Source organism: Rattus norvegicus, chromosome 3 (genome assembly GCF_036323735.1).
Source record: "Rattus norvegicus strain BN/NHsdMcwi chromosome 3, GRCr8, whole genome shotgun sequence".
In the NCBI taxonomy this organism is placed as follows: Eukaryota; Metazoa; Chordata; class Mammalia; order Rodentia; family Muridae; genus Rattus; species Rattus norvegicus.
Genome location: NC_086021.1, coordinates 170,193,570 through 170,213,696, shown reverse-complemented (window position 1 = coordinate 170,213,696; position 20,127 = coordinate 170,193,570). Strand labels below are relative to the sequence as shown.

At 44.7% G+C, this 20,127-nt stretch overlaps 1 long non-coding RNA gene across 4 annotated transcripts in view; it reads right to left on the bottom strand.

Moving 5' to 3' along the window:
* The window catches only part of LOC108350515 (uncharacterized), a 35,667-nt gene that overhangs the window by 13,442 nt on the left and 2,098 nt on the right, over positions 1 to 20,127 (bottom strand). Inside the window, exons 2-4 of one of the 4 annotated variants that reach the window (XR_005502692.2) lie at positions 15,599 to 15,697; positions 14,047 to 14,128; positions 9,716 to 10,313 (exon numbers count right to left, since the gene is read on the bottom strand). This is a non-coding gene — a long non-coding RNA (uncharacterized LOC108350515). Of the gene's footprint in view, positions 1 to 7,484; positions 8,555 to 9,715; positions 10,314 to 10,337; positions 14,129 to 15,598; positions 15,698 to 20,127 lie in introns of those variants that run through there. The other 3 variants (XR_001837356.2, XR_001837355.3, XR_005502693.2) reach the window with 3 other exon arrangements.

Genomic DNA, 20,127 nt, shown 5'->3' with positions numbered 1-20,127 from the left:
TGTCTGGGAGTTTGCCCATATTACATCAGTGGTCTGAGAACAAAATCTATTTATGACTTGACAATAGAGCTTTTCCAACCAAACTTCTTAAGGAACACATAAATCTAATCTCCAGACCCCCAAGAGTGGCCCTGTTGCTGTTCTTGCAATAGTCTAAAATTAGTTATTCTTTGAAATTCTGTGGACATCTCTGTAGACTTTCAACAAATCTCTCTTGTTGTGTTTAGGTTACTGAAAATTGGTATCTGTTATATACCATCCAAGTCTGCTATCTAATTCAGTAGGGATGGCTCTCATCCCATCATATTCTGCCTCCTAGGTCTATGGCTGGGCCTCTTCAAAATGGCCACAGGCCTTTCCCCCATCAATAGGGATCTCCCATTCCTCAGGAGTCATTGGCCACTGGCACAGGAGGGCAGAAGAGGCAGAAGCAATGAGCAGGGTTTGGACAGATGTGAGTGTGTTGGAACGACTTTCAGAAAGACAGCTTCAGTGAGACAGGTCTATTGTATTTATATATTACAGGATATATAAGGGTTTGGGGAGTTATGAGTGGGAAGGGTTGATTGGTTGTAACGGTACCTAATTATCATATGGTGGGAAGGGCTGAAGAGCTGGGGGTGGGGACTTACGTGCTGAATCATGCCACACTTGCAGGAAACTCTGTGCAGGGCCATCCTCCAGATAAGGTCAGGTGCCTGTGCTTAGAGACACTCTCTAGGTAGGGTTAGTGGACATGGGGAAGCCCCACAGAGAAAGAGAGGCCTCCATTTTGCACCAAACTTGGAGAGCTATCTGGGCATAGTAGACTGCTACCTTAATAACAGGGTCTTCCAACACATTATTCCCAGACAAACCTCTGCTTCTGACCCCTTGCTGTCTTCATTCAGAAACCATTCATCATCCTTTGAGAAGTGTGGAAAAATTGAATCAGAAAGACAGGAGAATGGCATGAGTACAGAGAGAAGCACAGAGAAATGTAGGAAGTAGAAGCCACAGGCAGCAGAGCCATCCATCAGAAGGAGTCTGGTAAGAAGCTAAGACTTGCTGAGAGCTAAAGTCTAGGGTGAGAGAAGTCAACAGGATGGCCAAAGAAAGAGGCCAAGAGACAAAAGTGCAGACAGAGAAGACCTAACTCATGAGCATGGTAGGGTTACAAACAATGTCCATTTAGCAGGAGGCTACACCACACAGTGCTCTGGGAACACAACATCTCCTGTTCAATCACAGCTACTGGGCTGAAGGAAGAGGTCCAGCTTCTGTCTCTCTGGCTTTGCCTCCAAGAGGTTGACATGCCAACATGGATGGACAGAGGGCCAGGATGCTAACCAGAGTTATGGGTGAGTCTCTTTCTTAGGTTAGTTTTGAAATTTTCATTTTCCCATATGGCCGAGAATGGAAATTGAGACAGGCCAAAGGTGGGTGGTCAAGTCAAAATCCAGAAAGGAACTTAGAATCTCTCTTCTGCTCTGTAGACTGTCTCTTGCTTTTGCCACTTTGCACTATTGGAGGGGATTGTGGGAATGGGGTTCCTGGTGAGGGCTGAGAAGCAGAAGGGATGTGTGTGTGTGTGTGTGTGTGTGTGTGTGTGTGTGTGTGTGTGTGTGTAAAACAGGCAAAAAAAATAGAACTAGGTGTAGTGGTGCACATATGTGGCATTGAAAGGGTAGAAGCAAGGACATATGACATTTAAGAGCAGTCCTAGTTACATAGCCAGTTCAAGGCCAGCCCACGCCATATTAGACTTCCCCCCAAACAATGAAATAATAAAATAAAATTAAGACAAAAATGTCTCATTCATAACCCTTTCCATTAACCCTGCAGATACCAAGCAGAATCTTACTAGGAAAGCACTTGAATCATTCAAGACAGAGGAGAGAGGGATTTAGTGAAGACCATATACAGGTGATACTAAGACTGGTCAGTCAAACAAGGGAGAGTGAAACAACATCCAGAAGCCACTGTCATCCCAACATTGGGAAGACAGGAGGTAGTCTTACTGGAACTCGTGGTCACTAGGGGAAGCCAGGGCCATGGCAATCAGGTGTAATGAGAGCTGGAGTCTGGAACTACACACATACACATATGATACACATACATGTGTATATAACATATATAATATATATTTAGACATCAACATACTATTGTATATTATATTTATGAATTACATAATATAATATATACTACATGCTATATGATATATATTATTCATACATTATATATATATATATTATTAACCCAGAAAAATGATTGCTTACCATCCAACAAGCACTAGGCTCAATCCCTAGTACCACATACACTGGTGTACCATCATATTCCTGTAGAAACATTAGGTTTTAGGTCCTCTTCAGCTACAAAGCAAGTTTGAGGCTAGCCTGGGATGTATGAGACCCAGCAGGGGCAGAGAGAAAGAACCACTCTGGTAGTTTCCCCATCTCCTTCCAGCCTCACCAAGCTCCACCTCCCCACAATCTGACAGAAGAGCCTGAGAAAGGAGTCTTCAGGGTCAGCCCGATTGTCTTGCAGAGTCACAGAGAAGGGGAAGGAAGGAGCACGTCCACGCAGACTCTGAAGAATGCACGGTCTATCATGACATCCCATTTCCTCAAGCATTAGTGTTTAGAACGAAATGAAATGAATATTTCAATAACTAGGGGTACACACGCATGAAGGTCCAAACAGAGGCAGTCCTTCAGTAGTTTATTAAACACAGATACTGTCACACAAGGAAGTCATCTCGGACAGAAAAGAATCCTAATTATTAACCATGGTCTGCACGAAGGCAACAAGCCGTTTATTTGCTGTGTATGTCTGTACCTCTCTCTTGGAATCAAATTTGTAGGGAAAGGGGACGAAGTGAGCACCCTCCCCCAACAGCAGGGACAATAGCAGAAGCAACGTCCAATATGCCCGCATCGCCAGGGCTGAGAGAAAAGAACAGCCTGGGGAGGCACGTTGTGTGGAGTTCGGAACACAAATTACTGAGTGCCTGCCGAGACGCCTGCATTCTCGGCATTGTGTCTCCAGTGACGCTGGCTGTAAAACAGCCTGGCTTCACATCAGAGTGCTATGAAGTGGGAGTGTCGTGAGGCGCCGTGACAGCCACTCAGTGATAAACCCGGCTTCCCTTTCTCATGTGCTGTGTTTAGATAGACTTGGCTGCACGGTTCGCTTTGATTTAGTTCTGCTATTTCTACTGCGAGTGTGATGCAAAGATCACAGGAGCATCCCTTTGCATCAGTCTGCGCTGTCTTAAACCTGCATTCCAGACTTCTGCTCCGGCTTACATAATTCCGAGGAGGCGGCTCTGGTGCAGCAGCCGGCCTCAGTCCCCAGCAGTGCTGGCTGTCCTTGCTTTGGCACAAATAAGTGGAGACCCTAGAAGGAAGGGCAGGACCTCAGGAAAGGGAACAGAGTATGTCCTTGGTAGAGTTTACTGCATACATGTCTAAAGGCAAAGACACTGTGGGCAGTGTCTGGATTCACAGTCAAGGACGCTGTAGGCAGCCAGCTTACTGGCCTCAAGTCTCCCTCTCCAATGACACAGAGCCTGGCTTTCCTCACAGAAGGTAGGTCAGATCTCTGCCTGTTGTCCATCTGAGTGTAGGTCAGCTTCCCTGGTTCTAGTGAGGAGGCAATAAACAAAGCAAAAGACCTGGTCCATCTCTTTTCCAAAGCACAGGTACTGTCATGTCTGTTCCCAGTTTAAGACACATCAATGGTATCCCACCGCCCCAGCACGAAATCCCCAACTCCCTAGCACGCTCATTCCATTCCACTCTGCTCTTGGCCCATCTGCATGGCCACAGAGAATCAATTTCAGTGAATCAGATGGGATGAACATAGGTCCCATAAACCAGAACTTGCTAACCACTCTTCTGCTCTAAGAGTCACTTACCCATCAGGTATGACCTAGTGCTCACCTGAAAGGGTTGCCAACTAAGATGAGTCAAGACCTGACAGAAAGGTGGAGGATACCCAGGATTCCCCAGACCGGAAACCTGCCTGTCGCCATCACCTTGTCTGCTTCCTTCTGCCCAAGCCTTGGATGGGAATATGTGGAGAGGGGAATGGATGTTCTTACTCTCTCTGCACTTCTGGCCTTTCGTTGTACCGGATAGAACAACATGGGGGATTTCTTTGGCCTGGGCTGAAGGGAGACATAGCTTATCTCAGAAGAGGGTATTTGTCATTTAGGAGTCCTACACACTTGAGCACCAATTCCATTTGCAGGAAAAGGGTACCAAGCACAAAGGATATCTGCATCCAGCATCATGGTGCTGCTGGAAATGACCTGCCAGTGCTAAGACCTTGCCTGGCTTCTCTGAGGCCAGTTTGTCAGCCTTCTAATCACTTCTTTGAGCCATGTAATGGTCTTCCAACAAATCCCTCTCACTTAAGAGGTTGGAAGCCAACCTCTGCCACCAGACTCATTCCCAGACTTCACTCTAGTGGTGCAAAGTGGAAAAACAAGAGACACTGTACTGAGCAGAAGAGATATTCTAAGCTCCTTTTCCACCCACCTTTGGCCTCTCTCAGTGGACTACTAGCTCATCCACCTAGCTCATTTCCCTTCTCAGCCACATGGGAAAATGAGAATTTTAAAACTAATCTAATCTAAGAAAGAGACTCATCCATCACTCTGGTTAGCATCCTGGCCCTCTGCCTATCCACACTGGCATGTCAACTGCTTGGAGGCAGGGCCAGAGAGACAGAAGCTGGACCTCTTCCTTCAGCCCAGTTGCTGTGATTGAACAGGAAGTGTTGTGTTCCCAGGGCACTGTGTGGTGTGGCCTCCTGCTAAATGGACGTTGTAACCCCATCATGCTCATGACTTAGGTCTTCTCTGCCTCTACTTCTGTCTCTTGTTCTCTCCGTCTGGCCATCCTGCTGACTTCTCTCACCCCAGACTTCAGCTCTCAGCAAGTCTTAGCTTCATCCAGGCTCCTTCTGATGGATGGCTCTGCTGCCTGTGGCTTCTGCTCGATGAATTCCTTTATACTGGCCACCTCCAAGCCATTCTGTTTTTGCTACTGGTCTCTTGAATGTGATCTTCTCCAAGGTTGATGTGATAATATCTGCTGACTACTACATATCCAGAGTCTTCCACAAGCCTATTGTCTATGGTTTCTTTTCTCAAAAGGCTGTTAATGTGTCAAAAATGGAACTAATGCACTCTGCTTTTAGCCAATGATTCAAATGCAACTTGTACAAGTTTAAGCCAACCATCTTCATCCCCAGCTCTGTTTTATTCTGCCTGTATTTTTTTTTAACTCAGTGGCTGCGGCTGCTCTCCTGGTCTGTTCTGGAGTCTGAGTCTTCAACAACATGAAGCCCCTCTCGTGACCTACCCCTCTATTTCATCCCTTGTCCTTCACCACACCATCTGAACGCATAGCTTTAAAAATGAAATCAACTGTCCCAAGTCGCTGATCAATACACTTTCTCCTCTTTTGTCTTCTGCACACATGAGTTTCTATATACTTCACTGTCTCTACCTATAGTTTATTTCTTCTACAGGAGCTCAGCCTGAAATTATTTCACTCTCCTATCTTGTTGACCATGAGCCTTTTTGAGACAAACATAGATATGGGAAGGGTGTTGTGGGAGGAACACTATACAACACAATCTATTTCATGTCTCCTGTTGGTTGAGAGACAAGAGTTTCAACACAGCTGACAATATTCACTTTCCTAAGGGAGATCTCAAACAGTTGGTTCAAACAGTTAACAATGAACTATACTAAAAACCAAAGTGGAGGGCTGGGCATGGTGTTGCACACCTTTAGTTCCAGCACTCAGGAGGTAGAGGCAGGTGGATCTCTGTGAGGCCAGCCTGGTCTACAAAACAAGTCCAGGACAGCCAGGGCTCTGCTACACAGAGAAACCCTGTCTGGAAAAACCAAATGCTGCTGCTGCTGCTGCTGCTGCTGCTGGTGGTGGTGATGGTGGTGGTGGTGGTGATGATGGTGGTGGTGGAGATAATGGTGGTGGTGATGATGATGACGGTGATGATGGTGGTGGTGGTGATGGTGGTGGTGGTGGTGATGATGATGGTGATGATGGTGATGATGGTGATGATGATGGTGATAATGTATTCAATCTTTGAGTTTACCCTTACTGATGCTCCTCTCTCATCCCTAACCCTGAACAATGAACCTCACAAACAGCCTTGCAATTTCATTTTACAAGGAAAACTTGTTAGGGCAAGAGAAGCAGTAGGGTCTGGAGAGATGACTCGGTGGTTAAGAGCACTTTCCGCTCTTGGTGAGGATCTGGGTTTGGTTTCCAGCACCCACATGGCAGCTCCGGTTCCGATGACACTTGTCATCTTCTTCTGGCCTCCGTGGTCACAGCGTACACTTGGTACACACACATATGCAGGCATACGCACACAACTAAACACAGTAAGCCAGCTCATTCTCCTAACAATTACTAAACTTTTCTTGACCTTTGAACCCTGTTTGCTGGTTACATTCACTGAGCAGTATAGCTTCGAAAGTCACAGAATCACGTATATATCTATAAGGTGCTAGGCACATCTTTCTTTCTCTTTAGGGCACACGCTTCTATTTAAAGCACGAGCCATCTCTTTCTGAATAAAGCCAGAATAGCTCTGTATCAACTGTAGTGGTTGTATGAAAATGGACCATAGGAGAAAGCATTATTAGTAGGTGTGGCCTTGTTGGAGTGGATGTGGCTTGGAGTGGGTGTGGCCTTGTTGGAGTGGGTGTGGCCTTGTTGGAGTGGGTGTGGCCTTGTTGGAGTGGGTGTGGCCTTGTTGGAGTGGGTGTGGTCTTGTTGGAGTGGGTGTGGCCTTGTTGGAGTGGGTGTGGCATTGGTGGAGTGGGTGTGGCATTGGTGGAGGACGATTGTTACTGGGCACAGGCTTCGAGATTTCAAATGCTCAAGTCAGGCCCGGTGTCTCTCTCTTTTCCTGCTGCCTGCCAGCTCTGACCTAGAACTCTCAACTTCTCCAGCACGTCTGCCTCCATGCTGCCATGCTTCCCACTAGGGAAGCCAGCTCCAACGAAACGTTTTCCTTATTAATAGTTGCCGTGGTCCTGAGTCTCTTAACCGCAACACAACCCTAACCGAGACATCAACTTCTCTTGAGATTCTTTCCAGTGGGGTAAGAAGCTGGTCACATTAGAGGATTTTCCTTTGGGGGGAAATTCCTCAGCCCGAGAGCCTAGGGATGCATCTCCCACTTGAATGAACAAGCTGGGGCAAGAGTGACATTTCAGCAACTTTTGTGGCTGGCTAGGGAGTCAGGAAGTCCCTAACAGCTAACTCAGCGATGAACCAAAAACATCCTACCCTAGAGAGTGAAACACACAGCACATTTCCTTGTTAGTTTCCTATCCCTGACTCTTAGAGCTCAATTTTAAGAAATGGGCCTTAAGTCATATGGCTTTTCCTGGGAAACAGAGATAGGGCACTGGCAGACCAAAGAAAGGAGTCCATCCAAGACCAGTTTGGTGAACCAGTGAATTTACTGGGGATACTTATAAGAGCACAGGTGACTGACTCAAAGACACCTACAGCACCAGTAAATCCCATGAGCAAACAACAGACAGCGACATCATGGAAGAGTCACACCCTGGTCAACTGTTTATCCACTAGATAACCTCCGGGAAGGAAGAGATTTTTGTGAGGATCCTGAGACACCTTGGAAGCCTCACGAGCCACTGCCTCCTGAGCTTCCTTCCAGCAGAGAATATTCATAACCTAGATCTGGTAAGTGTCTCCTACAGATGACTATGGTGGCAAGAGTCAAGTCCAACCCGGAGAATACAGATTACAGGACACCCAAATCAAGTGTTCTAGAAACATCTTAGTGGGGTCCTGCTTGTTCCTTCCCTGTGAAGAAGCCAGCTCAAGGACAGTTACCTCTGCAAGATTAGGTTCTAAGAGCACTTCTCTCCAAAGGCTCTCAAGTGCCCAAGAACGCACAGTTGTGACCTGAGTACTTCCTTGCCTTGTGTCCTCCTCAGTATTGGGCTGTCTGTCTACTTTTATCTCAGCTCTGTGGAATGAGCTCGTTGTCTCTTATTCTGTTTATTTCTGTTGTGATGCTGACAGACTCCTAGCCAGCAGAGACTTGGCTGTTTTGCCTCCTAACATGCCTGAAGCAGTGTGACAGTATAATGAGGAGACATTTTGGAAGCAAGCTTTGGGTCTTCTTGGTCGTAAGGAGGTCTGGCCTCATGCCTGTAAAACCAAGGAGGAGGCCAGAAGAGCTAGGGTCTGGGCTTGGGTTTACCCCCAGGAGTGTGGCAGAGATTATTGGAATCCTGCCAGCTCAGAAAGGATTTAAGAGGTCTGCAGAGTCTTTTTCTGCATGCAGCCTAGCCTTCAAGGCTCTCCCAGCAGGCAGCCAGAATTAGTGATGAGGAGTCCAGCTGGCAGATGATACAGATCAAGAGACTTGTATGACGTCCTCATAGCAAGACTGGGACAAGAAGCATCCTTCATAGAAAGTTGAGAAGACAGCAAATCCTTCCATCAAATGAACCAGATCCAAATCGAGAAGCAGCTCCACGAGTCAGAGCCTAAGGCGAGAAGGCGAGACTCAGAAACACGTTCATCCATCTTTCAGTTGATGCTGGGCACCAGGGGTACACAGATCGCAGGCTCAGCCCCAGAGGAAATCCATGTTTGACTTTGATGGGCAGCCCTATATGTGAGCAGGAACCACAATCAAACACTAAAGCCAGGGCAGGATATCCCTGGGGTCTGTGGGGTGTGCAAGTAAGGACCTCACTCAGCTGTTTGTGACGGAAAGTCTAGACACTCTTCATTGTAGACGTAAGTTGGAGAACACAAAAACAGTTGACAATGGAAGAGCAACCCAGCTGTGTTCATGGAGAAGTTTAGGGTCCTGCAGGTCATTGCACGGGCCTGACTGTCTAGCTCTGCAGCCAGTGCTACACACACTGATGGAAGATAGGGAAAGGATGTACTCCTGGCTAGGATGTTTACCTTACCTAGGAGTCAATACAGATCATCACGCTACAGCCTTAGCATTCGCTCCAGCCAAATGGCATGTCCTCGTCAGGAAGGTTGATGACAGCTAGGCGGTGGTTTGAATAAAAATAGCCACCAGAGACTCAAAGGGAGTGGCACTATGAGAAGGCGTGGCCTTGTTGGAGTTAGTGTGGCCTTGTTAGAAGAAGGGTGTCACTGGGGTCGAGCTTTGGGGTTTCAGAAACTCAAGCCAGGGCCAGCGTCACTCTCTCTTCCTGCTCTCTTCAGATTCGGATGTAGAACTCTCAGCTCCTTCTCTATAACCACGTCTGCCAGCATGACACCATGCTTCCTTCCATGACGACAATGGACCAAACCCGTGAACTGTAAGCCAGCCCCCCAGTTAAATGTTTTCCTTTATTAGAGTTGCCACAGTCATAATGTCTTTTCACAGCAACAGAAACAGTTAGCTCCTGTTGCTGTTTTCTTATAAATGCAGGACGCTGGCTTAGACTGACAAAGGCAGAAAAAGAGCTGATATAAGAATTAAGAGGAGACTGAACTTGGCGTGAGTCCAAGACTCAACCTCAACCATACATGATTCCAGAGGAAGGGCAGTGTGACCACCTTCGACATAGTGATCATTCTTGCCCACCTGGCTCAGGAAAAAAGAAGGAGCTAGACCTGAAGCTGGGTCCCTAGATGTAAAAGGATAGAAAATAGGAGACGGTCTAGGTGCTCTGGATATGAAGACGCTTGAAGCTCCGGCTATCTGGATGCTGAGGGAAAGACTGCAACACATCATCTCCAGACAAAATAAAATCATTGCCCAGCATTGGGTGCAGAGTACAAACACAACTTGTTAGCAGTGTGTCCTTGAACAAATTACCTGTCTCTGAGCCACTTCGTCCTCAGCTATAAGATGAGGGTTGGGGATTTAGCTCAATGGTAGAGCGCTTGCCTAGCAAGCGCAAGGCCCTGGGTTCGGTCCCCAGCTCCGAAAAAAAAAAAAAAAAAAGATGAAGACTGCTGTGCCTGCTGCCTAAGATTGACTGGAATTATAATAGCCTGGTGCTTGACGGGTGTTCAGTTAAAAGGAATTCTTTTCTGTTTCATGCCCCAAGACCTTGTCTCAAGAAACCCAGAAAAGGAATGAGTGGAAGACTTTATTCAACATATATAGAGGGTACAAACATACATAAAGAGCTCTTTCAAGTTAATAAGAGAAAGAACATCCTATAGTATTGCCTATAATCTCAGTACTTGTGAAGCCAAGGCAGGAGGATTTTAATTAAGTTCTTGGACAGCCAGCTTGATCAGCAGAGTGAGACACTGCCCCCAAAACTAGAGAGAAAAAGAGAGAGAAAACTTACAAAAGATAGGTGTAACTGCGTGAATGCATGTTGCACATACAAACACTGTATGTGCAATATATGGCCATAAATCTATGTTTCATTAACAAAGTGGATGAATTATAGCCATGATATATAACTCTCACTTGTAAGGAATAAATGCAATGTGCTTCCTTTCAATTTACCAATAATTTGTATTCTTTGTGTTTGTGTGTGTGTGTGTGTGTGTGTGTGTGTGTGTGTGTGTGTGTGTGTGAAAACTATCTGTTCTTCTTGACCATCTTTCTGGTAGAGTTTGACCTTTTCTTATTAGTGAATATGAGTTCTCTGTGTATATTACTTTAACTTTTTAACTACCATAGTCATTGCAAATTTTGTTCCAGTTTGTCATCTTTATTTAGACTTTATTTACAGCATTTTGGTTACACAGAAGCTTAAAGAAGTATTAGGTAATCAACACCACCAGGAAGTATGTGTTAGTCCGTGTTACGCTGCTATAATAAAGCACCTGAGAGTGGGTACTGCATGGCTTTGGGGCTTACAGTTTTAGAGACTAAAAACTCAAGAGCATGGTGCTGACATCCACTCAGTATCTGGAAGGGAGGGGATGGGGACTTCCTGCTACATAATAATGTGGCAGAAAGCATCCCGTGGAGAAACAGAGTTGACATTCTAGCTTGGATCTCTGGCTTTGGATAAACTCAGTGATGCCAAGCTGGGCATGGAGGCTGAGGCGGACAGCCCAGGCCCTGTAGAGGCTTAGGGAGACAAGAGGATTATGACTTTGAGAACAGCCTGAGCTACATAGAAATAGTCTACTTTCAAAGTATTGACTAATAGAATTACAAATGCCATTATGGAATCCCATCCTGTGACTACATATAATTCTAGTTACCTCTCATGGGATTGATCCCAAACATGGGTAAAATGTACATATGAAGAGTAAATTCCCAACACGTGGCCTTTGGGAGCATGCTTGCCGGATAACCTTTCACAATACACAATACTCTCAAGAGGGGCCTCCATCCTATAAGGCTTAAATTGTCTAAGATTGGTTTAGACTGTCTCAGATTGAGTATGTTTTGCGTTATATCCTCTAAGTCTATCACCTTGATTCTACATTGTGTATTGCATTTTGTTGTTAAACTTTGTTGTTCTGTGAAGATGCAAAAGCAAAAAAGATAGGAACTAATCATACAGACTTGGGTATCCTGATACTATCAAAAGCCATCTTTCTCATTGAAATTAACCGACTTAAGAGCTGGTTTTTAGAATGATTTGTGAATTTAGTGTAAATCTTCCCTTGCAATAAGTTTCTTCTTTGTGCAAACAAAAAAGCCAAATGTATTAGCAAAGGTTGAGAGGTAGAATCCAAGTGTTAACTCCTGCAGACTTTTCTGAGAAATGTTAGTCTCTCCCCCACCCCTTTTCCTGGGTATAAACCCCAACACTTCCATGGATGGACAAGTATTTCTCTCAGTGATGAGTACTGTCCTGATTAGTTTTATGTCAATTTGACACAAGCTAGAGTCATCACAGAGGAGGGAACCTCGACTAAGAAAAGATGGGGTGGTAGACAAACCTGTGGGGCATTTTCCTAATGAGTGATGGATGTAGGTGGGACGACCACCCCTTGGTTAGTGGTCCTGGGTTCTATAAAAGAGAAGGCTGAGCAAGCCATGAACGGCAAGTGAGTAAGCAGTGCCCCTCCATGGCCTCTGTATCTGGAGTCTTACCCTGCCTGCCCTGCCTGAATCCCGGTCCTGACTTCCTTCAGTGATGAGTGATGATATGGAAGTGGAAGCTAAATAAACCCTTTCCTATCAAAGTTGCATTGGTCATGGTGTTTTATGACAGCGATAGAAACCCCCAACTAAGACAAGGACCAAGGAGATGAGGCTGGGGTGGTGGCTCAGCAGTAAGAGACACAGCTGTCACACCCACAACTCACAAACGTCCGTAACACCAATCCCAGTAAATCTGGTGCCCTCTTCTGATCTCCACAGGTACCAGGCATGCATGTGACATACATACATACATGCAGGTAAAACATTCATACATGTTAAATAAATAATCTAAAACAAAAGTGAAAGTGAATGAAGGTACCAAGGAGAAGGTGTAAAAATAAACCACATGATCATATGAATTCATAGTCACACCCACACCATGATTAAATACTTTCTAGGTCCCCAGGCATACTGTGTAAAGAGTATTAGTTTCTTGTTTACCGATGAAGTAGAGACTCAGCTACATGAAGTTATTTGACTAAAGTTACAGAGGAAAGTGGTACTAGGTCCTGGGGAGCTAACTCAGTTGCTGAAACACATGTGGTGCCAGCACAAGGACCTGACTTTGATCCCCATAACCCACGTTTAAAAGCCAGGTGTAGGAAAATGCTTGCGATTTCAATGCTGCACTGGGACTCCCTGGCCAGTCACTCTAGCCTGTCTGTGAGTTCTAAACCAGGTTTCAGAAAGATGGACAGTACCTGAGGAAAGACATCTAAGTTTGTTCTGTGTCCTCAACATATATGTACACACCTGTGCATGTACAACCATACACACAAAAGCACCTACACACACATAAATAGGGGTACCTTCCTACAACAGTAACAAGTAGCACTGCCAACATTAGAACCTGGACCATTCTCGTTACTTTGTATTTGTCTGTAAGAATACTGTGACCGTGCCTTGACTCTCGCTTTAGCTTAGGGACTGTTACTGTTTTCCCACTAACAGTTGCAATAATGCGTTGGTAAGTGCTTTTCCATTCATTGCCACATTTCTTCCTGATTTTCTGGATTCCCCTGCACAAAGTGAGTCACATGAGCACTCTTCGGGTGCACTCAGGGATCTCCTGCCAAATCTCTATTGCCAGAAAGCATGAGCTTCAATCCCTCCGCTAGACTCTCAGAGACCGTGGCAGATTAGAAGTATAAAGGGTTCCTTGTGTTCGGTCTTCCAGCCAGCAGAGTTAGCAATTGCTGACACATTCCATATAAGGTTTAGGGCCTCAAGAAAAAAAAAATGTCTTTCCCTAACAAATTTTTTCCAAGGGATTGATTCAGTTCTTTATTTTCTAAATGGAGACCTGGAACTTGATTTACCAGCTTTAGATGCATTGGTAATGCTCAAACACCTAAAATTGACCAGTCTATAATTGAATCGAGTTATTTGGGGGATATAAAAATACTCTGTGCAATTTCATTTTATGTGTTGCTATTTTTATGTAGGCCAGAAAATGGGGACTTGAAAGGGAGGCTGCACCGTGCTGCTGTATAGAAGGAGCAAGAGAGGACACGTGGGAAGAAGGGACGTGGGCTGTAATTACCATTTACCTTTGCCAGCTACTGTACTAGAGCTGTCATTTAGATTATCTTGTTTAATCTCCACGTGTACCCAGAGGCCTAGATTTATTGCAATTCATGGATTAGGAAACTGAGGCCCAGAAAGTTGAAACCTCGCGCCCAAGGGCACAGGGCTGGTTCATGCAGGGCTGGAATTGGAATGGCATCCTCTCAGACTCTTGGGTGTGCGACGCGGGGCAGAAAAGATGAACGGCTTCCAAACCTCAAACTGAAGCCTAGCAGGTAATGGGAGAGATAAAGTGGGAAGAACCAGCAGTCGGGAAAGAGAAGCGTGATTGGAGAAACAGGAGAAACGTGCACGCTGCTATAAGGGGTGTGGCTTCTGAGCCTGCACCCAGAGCAGGGCAAGAGCAGGCACCTGGAGATCAGCATAAGACACGATGGTGACCAGGGCTTTTCCAAAGAGCGTGCTGGTTCACAGGCAAGTGAGTGAGGAGGACCTAAGAGAAGAAAAAGAGACATTTGACCTGGCCCAAGATGGGGTCTACTGTAAAGCAGAGAGGACTCTAGGCCGAGGTGGTCCTGAGCCCTCAGGATGACTTTAACTCTTCGCTTTTGTAGGAACATTGCCCTTGTCAAAATCTCCCGCTGGTAAAGATAGATTTAGCCCATCAAGATTACTCTTTTTTCTTTTCTTTTCTTTTTTTCGGAGCTGGGGACCGAACCCAGGGCCTTGCTCTTGCTAGGCAAGCGCTCTACCACTGAGCTAAATCCCCAACCCTCAAGATTACTCTTAATAGTGCCGTGAAATACTATCTTCTGGACATGACCTGGCTCTTGCACTCATGAATGTCTTAGCAGCTGTGGTTACCAGGATAAGACCTGTAGAAGATGGGGCCATTTAACATTATATCATGGACTGGGGAGGAGATTAAGAAGCCCCAGGGGAGGGCTGGAGAGATGGCTCAGCGGTTAAGAGCACTGACTGCTCTTCCAGAGGTCCTGAGTTCAATTCCCAGCAACCACATGGTGGCTCACAACCATCTGTAATGAGATCTGATGCCCTCTTCTGGTGTATCTGAAGACAGCTACAGTGTACTTATATATAATAAATGAATAAATCTTAAAAAAAAAAAAAAGAGTAAAATAAATTTAGAACAAAAAAAACAAGAAAAAAAAAAAAAAAAGAAGCCCCAGGGGTTGGGGATTTAGCTCAGTGGTAGAGCGCTTGCCTAAAGGCCCTGGGTTCGGTCCCCAGCTCCAAAAAAAAGAAGAAAAAAAAAAAAAGGAAGAAGCCCCACCTCTTCCTGAGGAGAGATTGGTAGTTAATGGTTGCTAGGAACAGAGAGGAGTCATTTTCTTCAATGGCATACCACTGTTAAGTTGTTTGTGCTCCAGTAAATTGTTTTCTATCTACACTTGTATGAGCAATCCTTAAATTCAGTGAATCACAAGGAAAAAAAAAACAAAGCAAGCAAAGACATGAATATAGGAGGGGCCCGGCTATACAGCAGACATTGGAAGGGGCCGAAAGAAGGTAACAGGGTTGGTGAAAATGGCAGAAATATTTATATACACGTATATAATTGTCAAAGAGCAATTAGTTAACCAATTAGTGAAAACTGAAACCACACCTAATGACTTCAGTGAGGAGCTTACTGAATATTTTTATGTGCTAACTGTAACGGAACAACAAAGGTAAGACAGGACGCAACAATTCTCTGTCGCCTTTCTTCAAAGTTCGTAGCCTAGTGGGAGAGACCGATCTGAGTCCCGTGCCTACACAAATGAGTCCAAATTAGCATCTAAATAAGTGCCGCAGAAGAAAGGTGTCAATGAGAGCACAGGAAGTAAGCGCCCTTGAGAGAGCAGTGCTTGTGCGCTAATGAAGGATGAGCAGAGGGGTTCACTATTTGCAAGAAGGAGAGTGTGCTGGTGCACTCTCTCAACCTGCCTCACGTTAGAATCACCTGAATAGGGAGTCTCAGCAGATGAATTGTCCTGACCGCCTTGATCGATGTGTGAAGACCCTCTGTCAGTTGGGGTGGCCCCTTCTGGTAGCAGACCAGCTGGAAAAAGGACATGGAAAACAGAAATCATTTACCCTCTGCTCTGTTGGCCTTTCCTTTTGCGTCTGAGTTAGTTTTTCCTGTTGCAACTGCTGCTGATTCCTTCACTGGTGGCAGAACCGGCATCTCCAGGTTTCCATGACTGACTAATAACCAGTCGGCCCTCTAGGGTTTTAGCACCTGATTGGGTCTACAGAGGCACCCAGCCTTGTGGATTTAGCAACTACTGACTACTCTGTCTCTCTGCTATGAGACAGCTGTTGTTACTATTTCAAACATAGGCTGATTTAATAAGTCACACACATGTATACTTAGTTACCGTTCTATGAGTGAGTAAATAAGTCACGTGCATATATACTTAGTTACTGTTCTATGACTGAGAGGAGACACAGTGACCAAGACAACTCTTTTAAAAGAGAGTATTTAATTGGGGACTAGCTTACAACTTCAGAGAGTTAGTCCATTAACATCATGGTGGGAAACAGACAGGCATAGTGCCAAAGCAGTAGCTAAGATCTTTGCCAAATTGACCAGCAAGCAGCAGGCAGAGAGAGTGACAGACAGACAGATAGACAGACAGACAGAAAGAAAGGGTATGGTGTGGCCTTTTGAAACCTCAAGCACACCCAAAGTGAAACACGTCCTCCAACAAGGCCACGGCTCCTAATCCTTCCCAAATAGTTCCACTGAGGATCAAGCATTCAAATATATTAGCCCATGGAGAGCATATAAATAGACATTCTGTTGGTTCTGTTCTTTTAGAGAACCTTGATGAATACAGATATTATTGGAAATAGAGAAACCATTGAGTGCAAAGGTCCTTTGTTTTGATGGTTCGTTCTGGAGGATCAGGCTCTGCACACATTTTACAATCTGTTGGATGACGCCTTTCCTAACTAGAAACTTTTCTAACGTCCAGTGAGTCCACATTTAGTCTAAACACCGAGTTTCTGCCTTGAAGCACCAAATATTTTTCATATTTGTTCATCTATACATACAAATACTCATTTATCCAATCATATCACTGATCAAATACTTATTCATGTGTGTACTCACTAATTATCTCTTTATGTCCATCTCATAGCTATGGTAACAGTCCATGTGTCCACCTAGTCATCTTTTCAGCTAATCATGCATGTATCTATCTCTATATAGCTGTCCCAGTTTTATTTCTCTGTATGCTTAGATATCTCTGTTCCCTCATCAACCTATTTGCCCATGACTTTTCCTTATGTCTAGTCTCAAGGTCAACTTTCTCCAGCTTCAAAACCAGTGAGACATCTTCAGATCTCTCCCTGAACTGACCTTTTCTGCCTTTCTCTTTTTAATTTTTTACATTCTTTCTCCTCTCTCTCTCTCTCTCTCTCTCTCTCTCTCTCTCTCTCTCTCTCCTTTCCTCTCCTCCTCTCGCTATGTGTATAGGAGAGCATACGTGTGTAGGTATGCACACGTGTTAGAGTGCTTGTGTGAAGGTCAGGGGGCAACTTTTTTTTTTTTGGTTCTTTTTTTTCGGAGCTGGGGACCGAACCCAGGGCCTTGCGCTTCCTAGGCAAGCGCTCTGCCACTGAGCCAAATCCCCAGCCCCATAGGGGGCAACTTTTAAGAGTCAGTTCTCTCCTTCTACCATGTGGGTTTCAGGAGTCAAAGGCAGGTTATTAGGCTTGACACAAGCCCCTTACCTACTAAGCCATCTGACTGGCCTCCTGTCTTTTTCTTGTAAAGTAGCTTGTGATTATTTTGGGCCTTCTCATAGAAATCAGAATAATGACTCCATTTTGAACACAGCTTATTAACAATGTTAATTCCTTTTTCCTTGAAATATAGTATTTTTTTAAAAATTCCTGGGGTTGGAAAGATGGTCCAGAAGCTAAGTGCACACACTACTCTTACAGAGGATACAGGTTTAGTTCCCATCACTCACTTCAGGCCACAAATCACAATCATCTGTAACTCATTTCAAGGCATTCAATGCCTCTGGGTTTCAAGGGCATCTGTACTCTGCTAGGAATTTCAATACAGCAGCATGACTGCTCTGCCAAGGGATCTCTTCCAAAGATCTGATCCAGCCAGAATACAGATACAGATACACACCTTTAATTCCTAACAATGGAAGTAAAGTTTGTTTGTAGAAGGAACCAGCCATGTTTGAAAGTAACATAAAATTGAGGGGCAGACAAAGTAACAAATCAGAGAAAGATTTGACAGAATAAGGTAGAGATAGAGTAGGCCCAACTCTCATAAGAATGAACAGGAAAGAGATCACTGCAGTGACAGAGCAAGAGAGCAAAAGAAAGACACACACACACACACACACAGAGAGAGAGAGAGAGAGAGAGAGAGAGAGAGAGAGAGAGAGAGAGAGGGAGGTGACAGTTTTACTCGGACAGTTTTACAGAGACAGGTTGCAGAGAGAACAAGCTAGGCACAGATAGACAGATCAAATCGGTGAATGAGAGGAGCCAGAAGATTAGAACATATCAGTAAAGTTCACATGAGAACAAGCAGAGCAATTCAGAAGATGAGAGAAGCCAGTTTGAATCAATCAGCCAGAACAGCTGAACTGATCCAGCCAGCCAGAGTTCAGAAAGAACTAGAAAGGGTGAGCTTATTCAGCAGTAAGCCTCCAAAATGACAATTACATCTGGAGAACAAATGTTATTTATACGGGTTGGGGATTTAGCTCAGTGGTAGAGCGCTTGCCTAGCAAGCGCAAGGCCCTGGGTTCGGTCCCCAGCTCTGAAAAAAAAGAAAAGGGAAAAAAATGTTATTTATAGAATACTCACGTACACATACCCACATACTGACGCGTACGCATGCACTTTTTTTTTTAATCTAAAAAGATTCCAGGAATGAAGATTTGACCATCTTTGGATTATTATTCTGCCTCCCACATCTATCTTGATGTTCACCCACCACTCTCTCTCTCTTCGGTCTTCCTCTTGACTGTGTATATATGTATTTGTTTGTATATCCATCCAAGTGTCTACTTGTATGTGTATTCATTCAAGTACTCATTTACTCTCTGTTTTCATTCATCACCCATGTCTTAGGGTTTCTATTATATGAACAGACATCATAACCATGGCAACTCTTATAAAGGAAAACATTTAATTGGGGGCTGGCTTACAGTTCAGAGGTTTAGTCCATCATGGTCATTGTGGGAAGCATGGTGGCATGTTAGGCAGACATGGTGCTGGCGAGGTGGCTAAGATTCTACATCTAGATCTACAGGCAGCAGGAACAGAGAGTGACACTGGGCCTGGCTTGAGCGTTTGAAACCTCAAAGCCCATCCCCCACCCCCAGGGACACACTTCCTCCACAGAGGCCATACCTATTCCAACAAAGTCACACCTCCAGTAGTGCCACTCTCTATGAGTCTGTGGGAGCCACTTTCATTCAGACCATTGCAACCCTAACAGCTATTGATCCTTACTTGTTTTACTTGTTCAATAATCCATTCACCAGTCATGCATATACTAATATATGCATGTATTCAACTTCTCATCTGATTAGATGAGTTACCTTTGTAGGCCTTTCCCCTGACCATTTAATTAGCCAAGCGGTTATCTTTCAAGATCCATGCACACGATACATGCAAATACACACTCATGCATGCACACACACATGTTCATGAATGCACGCACACACATACACACATATACACACACACACACACACACACACACACACACACACACTTGCATAACCCACAAATTGAACATAGTTGCCAAGACAAGTCGGTCTATCTGTATGTTTGTTGTTTGCCCTCAACCATCTTCTTTTCTCACCCTATCTCCAAATAGTTTGAGACCCCTAGTGCCTAACCCTAGCTCCTCCCCCTGACTCCATTTTACCTGCAAGTGCTTTGTACTAAATGGTACAAACTGGTACATATTAGCTACGGTGTGCCTCCCCCCATCTTAGTTTACAGAGCCCTGACAGTGTTTTGTTTTGTTTTGTTTTGTTTTGTTTTGTTTTGTTTTGTTTGTTTGGTTGGTTGGTTTTTTTCCGGAGCTGGGGACCAAACCCAGGGCCTTGCAATTACTAGGCAAGCGCTTTACCACTGAGCTAAATCTCCAACCCCTGAGCCCTGACAGTGTTAACCGTGAGTTGCTCCTACTCATATCCGAGAGAGTTGGAGCAATTGGCAGTGCTACAGTGTGAGCATGCGTATAGGATGTCTTGGGCCAGTGCTGTGTGTTTTAGCACTGTTTCTATGACCCCTGTCACTGGTTCCCTAAAGCAGCTCTTTGTAAAACCTCTACTCCTCACAATTTATCTGCTTCTTGTTTTTATTCCCTCCCAGAAGACAAATAGTACTGTAAAATATTTGTGATTTGGTGGTTATAAAAGAATTTTGTAAACAGTTGAATAATGAAAATTGGGACTTAAAGATCTCAGACATAGCCACTATGTAAGGAAAACAAAA